Below are 5,192 nucleotides of genomic sequence, written 5' to 3'. Positions count from 1 at the left end.
GTTTCATCAGAGTATTTATTTAAATGATTTTATTGAATATGTTTTACACCAATTTGTGCCATTTTGCATCAAATTTCAACTTTTAAATTTTTTGATGTTTTTACTTCCTATTAACAATAAACACATGACATTATATGCTTAAGTGTACTGATTACTTTGACAATATATAATTTATTTATTCACTGAGTACATAAAAAACATTCACTTACTGTGTCTTACAAAATTATTGAAATTATCTAATTTTTATCAATAATTCATATTTAAAATTACCTAAAGTTTTAGATAAGTTTGATACTTTCACTTTTACATGATTAAAAAAGAAAAATTCCCTCTTTTCTCATAATTCTCAATTGGTACATAAATTTAGCAATTTATTACAACGCATTGTTTTAAATGAAGTAATGAGAATTAGTTTATTGAGTATTTTATTATTTTTTAATTTGTCATAAAACAAATAAAATTAGTAAGTATATGGTTGAAATTAACATAAACAATTTTGTTTTATATCAGGTTTTCTGGCATAATTATTAATAGTGTCTTCTTAAAATTGTTCTAGATCGGTTGATTTTATGGTCAATCTAATTTTTTATCATCTCATCTTGGCTTGAATGATTTTAATAATAAGTCTCACAAAGCTTTCTGTAATTTGTTTTCCAAAGCATTTTACAATAATCTTTAAAATAAATATTAATGTAACTATTTCAATTTCAAAAGTGGTGTGAGTATTCCCAGCAAAGTTAAGATTGGCTTGTCAGAAAGGACCTGCTTTAATAATTAATTTACATGATGGGCATTTTTTGTAACCAAAATAACACAAATGTACCTGTCTAAATATTTGACTAAAATGTTTTTAGTATAATGCATTTATGTAAAAATTTGTATCAGCACATTTTTGTTGAATTAATATTTCAATGTTGCCAGCCATTTCTGAGTTTATTGAGTTAAACGAGGTGCTTCTTAAGTAAAATAGTAATAACAGGTAGATAATTATAGCCATTAGAAAAGGTACAGTGAATCATGTGATATGCTATCCAGGAATGGAGACAGTAAATGACTCCATTAATAAATCCTTTGGCAGTTCTGCCTATTGCATTCAAATAAAATTGGCTTGAGTCAAGTTAGATGTAGGTATTATTAAATATGTATTCTTATAGTATAGCTTGAAGTATGATAAATTGATGTCTCTGGATTTGTTCTTTTTGCTTAAGGTTGCTTTGCCTATATGGGGTCTTTTCTGGTTCCATATGAAGCACATAATTATTTTTTCTAGATCTGTAAAAAATAACATTGGTATTTTAATGGGGATTGCATTGAATCTGTAGATCACTTTGGGTAGTACAGACATTTTAACATTGTTGATTCTACCAATCTGTGAGCATGCTATATTTTCCCATCTGTTTATATCCTCTGCAATTTCATTTCTCAGTGTTTTCTAGTTCTCCCTATAGAGGTCTTTTAGCTCCTTAGTTAAATATATTCCTAGGTATTTTATTTTCTTTGTTGCTATTGTGAAAGGTATTGAGTCTTTGATTTAGTGGTCAGCTTGACTGTTATTGGCATATAGGAATGCTAATGATTTGTGTACATTGATTTTGTAACCTGAGACTTTGCTGAATTTATTTATCAATTTGTCAGTCATGAGTCTCTTGGTAGACTCTTTGGGGTTTTCTAGATGTAAGATCATATTGTGAGCAAAGAGCAATAGTTTGACCTCTTCAGCCCCCCCTTGGATACCTTTGATTTCCCTCTTTCGTCTGATTGCTCTGGCTAGAACTTCTCATATTAGGTTGAATAGAAGTGGTGATAGTGGGGTGCCTTGGTTCCAGTTCTAATCAGGAATGCTTTCAATTTCTCCCCATTCAGTATGATAGCGACTGTGAGTTTGCTGTATATAGCTTTAATAATTTTTGGGTTAGTCTCATCTATGCTTTTTTTTTTTTTAATGTTCTTATCATAAAAGAATGCTGAATCAAATGCTTTTTCTCATTCTACTGAGAGGACTGTATGGTCTTTCTGGGCTATCATAACAAAAATAGCATGGGACTGGCACAAGAACAGAGGTATCAGAACAGAGAACCCAGATAAAACCATCCTCATATTGTCATCTGATCTTTGAAAAAGCAGATAAAAGCATCCACTGGGGGCCGGTGTGGTGGCTCACACCTGTAATCCTAGCACTCTGGGAAGCTGAGGCGGGCAGATTGCTCAAGGTCAGGAGCTCAAAACCAGCCTGAGCAAGAGCAAGACCCCATCTCTGCTATAAATAGAAAGACATTAATTGGCTAACTAATGTATATAGAAAAAATTAGCCGGGTATGGTGGCACATACCTGTAGTGCCAGCTATTCGGGAGGCTGAGGCAATAGGATTGAGCCCAGGAGTTTGAGGTTGCTGTGAGCTAGGCTGATGTCACGGCACTCACTGTAGCCTGGGCAACAAAGCGAGACTCTGTCTCAAAAACAAAACAAAACAAAACGAAACAAAAAACATCCACTGGGGAAAAGAATCCCTATTCAGCAAATGGTGCTGGGAAATTTTATAGCCACATGCAGAACACTGAAACAAGATCTACACCTCTCACAACTCACAAAACTTACCTCATGATAGATAACAGACTTAAACCTAAGGCATGAAATTATAAGAATTCCAGAAGAAAACATTGGAAAAACTCTTATAGACATTGGCCTAGGTAACAATTTGTGAAGAAGACTCCAATCACAATAATTACAACAAAATAAAAATAAATATACGGGACCCGATCAAATTAAAAAGCTTCTGCACAGTTAAGAAAACAATCATTGGAGTGAACAGACAACCTACAGAGAAGGAGAAAATATTTGCATGCTATACATCCAATAAAAGGGCTGATAACCAGAATCTACAAAGAACTCAAGCAAATAAGCAAGAAAAAAATCAAACAACCCCATTAAAAGGTGGGCAAAAGACATGAAAAGAAACTTTCCCAAAGAAGATAGATTAATGGCCAACAAACATATGAAGAAATGCTCAACATCTCTAATCATCAGGGAAATGCAAATCAAAACCACAATGAGATATCACTTAACCCCATTGAGAATGGCCTTTAGCAAAAAGTTTCAAAATATCAAATGCTGGCATGGATGTGGAGAGATAGGAACACTCATATATTGTGGGACTGCAAACTAGTACAACCTCTGTGGAAAGTAATATGGAGACACCTCAAAGAACTACCATTTGATCTAGCAATCCTACTACTGGGTGTTTATCCAAAGAAAAAAGACATTTTATGAAAAAGATGCTTGCACTCAAATGTTTATAGCAATACAATTCACAATTGCAAAGATGTGCAAACAACCCAAGTGCCCATCAATACATGAGTGGATTCATAAAATGTGGTATATGTATACCCTGGAGTCCTACTCAGCCATAAAAGAAATAGTAATTTAGTATCTTTTATAACAACCCAGAAGGAACTAGAGACAATTCTTCTAAGTGAAGTATAATAAGAATGGAAAAACAAACACCACATGTACTCATTATTAAATTGGGACTAATCCATCCACACTTATGTGCACAAAGGAAATAATACTCATTGGAAATCAAACAAATGGGAGGAGGGAAGAGTAGATGGGTAAATTCACACCTAACAGATGCAATACATGCTCTCTGGGTGATGGGCACATTTATAACTTTGACTCAAATGGTAAAAAAGCAATTTATTAATATGTAACCAAAATGTGTGTGTCCCTATAATATTATGAAATAAAATCTTTAAAAAATGTATTCTGCTCTCCTCGATGTTTTTCCCCAAAGTCTATTTTTCTGTGATTCTTCTGACCATTTGGAGTGGTAATACTGAGAGGGCCAAAATTAGTGATGTGATATTAAGAGAAAAAATATCAATTTTTAGCTTTGATCTCATTCCATGCAGGCAAAGGAGTATTTGAGGTTCATATGCAGCATTTCTCAATTAGAAATAGAATTCATTGTATCAATTTTAATCAACATATGCAGTGGAAAAATCATGATCAGGGTAAAACACCTAAATTTGAAATCTTGGTAATTCAGCAATTCTGCCTAGTGCCCAGGTTCATGTTTTGGATATATATATATATATATATATATATATATATATATATATATATATGAAATGGAAGATAAATGTCCTCTAAATTAAGGAGGTTGATAACTTTAAACTCAACTTTAAATGAATCACCAGCATGAATATCGAAATCAGTGATGATAAAAGGATATGGAACATAGTATTTTATCAAAATACACAGATACCCAAAGTAAAACCCAAATATTTCTCTTGGACTAAAGTATAAAACCAAATTAAAATTTGATTCCAAAAATGAAGAAACTATAAGTTTCATTAACTACAAAGTAGCATGATAGCATGTTATAGTTCATAGTACATATTCATATGTAATAAAATTGAACGTAATAAAATATTCTGGCTTTGTAATGTCTATAACATTTCCTCATTAATAAAAAGTTAATTAAATCTTTCACAAGTGTTCATTCTTGATCTATATCAATTATACTTTTACTCTTTAAAATTAAAATATATATATATATATATATATATATATATTTGTCACACATCTGCCTTTATTGTGAGCAGCAGGTGGGACACTTCCAGCAACAGTAAAAAAAAAATTAATTTGCAAAAGCAGAGATCCAGTGAAGCCGTCTGGTTGGTACCCTTGGGAGCTCACACATAAATGCCGACCCAGAGCAGCAAGAAGAGCACTCCAAAGCCCATGAATCGTGAAGCCACCAAGGAGATGAGAAGCTCTTTGTAGATATCTCGAGTGTACTTGGTGGAGGTGACCTCATAAAGGAAGAACCAGGCGGCGAAGAACATGCCAATGGCCAAAAGCACCACAGTCAGCTGGGGGAAGACAGCCGGATTCACTGGGCTGGTGTATCTGCTCATGGCCTCGAGCTCCATTTTGCCCTGCACAGAGTAAGCCGCCGCTTAGCCACTGGAAGCAAATTAATTTTTACCTATTTGGATGTCTTCCAACAAGATTTCCATTGAATTCACCTGCTAGAGATGGATTGGCCTCTTTTCCAGAACAGGACACTTCAGATGAGCTTTTAAACCTGGTTTTGTCATTTGTTGAATCTCAGTAGTTAATACCAAATGGAAATAGAACCTACATTTTTCTAATTTTAATTTTCCTTCCTATAATGTATTTTGTTTTT

At 33.4% G+C, this 5,192-nt stretch overlaps 1 pseudogene across 1 annotated transcript; it reads right to left on the bottom strand.

Moving 5' to 3' along the window:
* Positions 1–4,582: 4,582 nt before the first annotated feature.
* LOC105857559 (dolichyl-diphosphooligosaccharide--protein glycosyltransferase subunit TMEM258 pseudogene) lies at positions 4,583–4,976 on the bottom strand (annotated as a pseudogene). Its single transcript, XR_001147736.3, has one exon. The product of XR_001147736.3 is annotated as a dolichyl-diphosphooligosaccharide--protein glycosyltransferase subunit TMEM258 pseudogene (transcript).
* Between the last annotated feature and the right edge of the window lie 216 nt (positions 4,977–5,192).

The sequence above is a fragment of the Microcebus murinus genome, chromosome 7, assembly GCF_040939455.1.
Source record: "Microcebus murinus isolate Inina chromosome 7, M.murinus_Inina_mat1.0, whole genome shotgun sequence".
Lineage (NCBI taxonomy): Eukaryota > Metazoa > Chordata > Mammalia > Primates > Cheirogaleidae > Microcebus > Microcebus murinus.
Note: the sequence above shows the minus strand (reverse complement) of the source record. Positions and strands in the feature narration are given on the sequence as shown.